Source organism: Bison bison, unplaced genomic scaffold (genome assembly GCF_000754665.1).
Source record: "Bison bison bison isolate TAMUID 2011002044 unplaced genomic scaffold, Bison_UMD1.0 scf7180017864484, whole genome shotgun sequence".
NCBI lineage: Eukaryota > Metazoa > Chordata > Mammalia > Artiodactyla > Bovidae > Bison > Bison bison.
Genome location: NW_011495044.1, coordinates 4,192,949 through 4,194,528, shown reverse-complemented (window position 1 = coordinate 4,194,528; position 1,580 = coordinate 4,192,949). Strand labels below are relative to the sequence as shown.

The following is a 1,580-nucleotide window of genomic DNA, read 5'->3' as shown; positions in this document are numbered from 1 at the left end:
TGAGGGTGGGGGTGGGGGGCGGGAAGCCCAGCTTCTCCTGGGCTGCAGGGTGTGGAACAAGGACCCTGGTTGTGTGCCAGGGCTCCTGGTAACACAGTCTGAGATTGTGCTACATTTCATTTCCAAAGAAGTGCCCTTGCAGGGCTCTAGAGTCTTTAAAGGGGGCAGGAGGCTTCTGCTTTCCTCAAGGCTGGCAGTAAAGAACTCAGGCATGCTGGCCCTGGTGGGGGTCAGGCCCCAGGAAGAACCAGTGATCCCATGAGTGGTGAGCGAGAGGGGCAACCCTCTTTCTCGGCCCCCTGAAATGCTGGAAGTGCCTGGGCTCGCTGCATACTGGGAGCCTCCTTTCCTAAGAGTGCTGGGTTGGGTGAGAGACTGGGTGGGGAGTAGTTCCGGAGATGGTTTGACAAAAGAGATGCGATCCTTCAGGGAAGAACCAAGACTTGGCCCCATTCGCTGGAGTCTGATTCATACCAAAGGCCCATCACAGCTATCCCTTTAGGAAAGGAGTCTGTGAAGGAAGTGGGACAGATTGAACACAGCAAAACATGAAGACAGATGCTCTGAATCATCTGTCATGGTTCCTGCCCACAGCCCGGCAGTGCTGCAGGGCTGGCTGTCTGTGCCACGTCTTCCACGAAACCTGCCTGAGCAGAGGGAGATGGAGTGACAAAAAGCCCAGCCTGGCATCAGCCCCAGGGTCCCCTGGGGTAAGGAGCGGGCATGTGGAGCTGTGACACTGCCTCTAACAGTGCCTGGGAGGAATCATGTTCCTTCCCTTCCCACCATGCCCTCCTCAAGGGATGGACGCTCCCCCTTCCAGGGAAGGCCAGCAGTCACAGTGCTCCCTCCTCCACTGGGACAGGTTTCCTCCAGAGCAGCCTCTCAGACAGGCCCCAGCATCCAGGAGGCCCAGACAGACCTGTAAGTCCAGCCACTCACCACCACACACATATGGAGCCTCACTAGACTTCATTCTCATGGGAGAAAATCCAGGTGGAGTAACTGGATTAACTTGATTTGGTACAAAGGGTTAACAATAATCCCCCAAGGTCGACTTGGGTGGGGAATGACTGCCCATTAGTGAGGCGGAACCAATGGAGTGGCCCACCTCTAGGACAGGTCAGGCCACCCCTCTGGCTAGTATGTGCCCCCTGCTAGCCAACCTTCCCCGGAGGCAAGGGGCCAGCAGCCACTCCCCAGCAGCAGCCTCAGCTGGTAGCTCCCCATCTTTTGTCTTCCTGGGTTCCTCGGGGAGGAAGGGTGACACCCTCTCTGAGAGCCTCATTCCCTGGGGGTGACCACACAGTCTGGGTGTCACTGCTCCATGCCACATCAGGAAAGATCCACACTGGACCTTGTGAGATGCCGGCTGGGAATCTATGGGTCACTAATAATCCCCCAACTCCAAAGCTGTTGAGTATCTGCACACCATTCTGAGGGTGACGGCTCTGCATCACCCATAGGACGTACAAATACTCTTCTGCAAGCGCGTTTCCTCCCTCTCCCCACCCTAGGATCCAAGACCAGAGAGCCCTTTGCCATAGACACATGAGAAATGCATTACCCAGTCCCAATGT

At 56.4% G+C, this 1,580-nt stretch overlaps 1 protein-coding gene across 3 annotated transcripts in view; it reads right to left on the bottom strand.

The window, feature by feature from the left end:
• Positions 1-23: 23 nt before the first annotated feature.
• Positions 24-1,580, bottom strand: part of RIMS3 (regulating synaptic membrane exocytosis 3) — a 40,160-nt gene continuing 38,603 nt past the window's right edge. For all 3 annotated transcript variants that reach the window (XM_010862705.1, XM_010862706.1, XM_010862707.1), the window contains one exon: positions 24-1,578. The gene's annotated coding sequence lies outside the window, so the exon portion shown is untranslated. The remainder of the gene's footprint in view (positions 1,579-1,580) is intronic.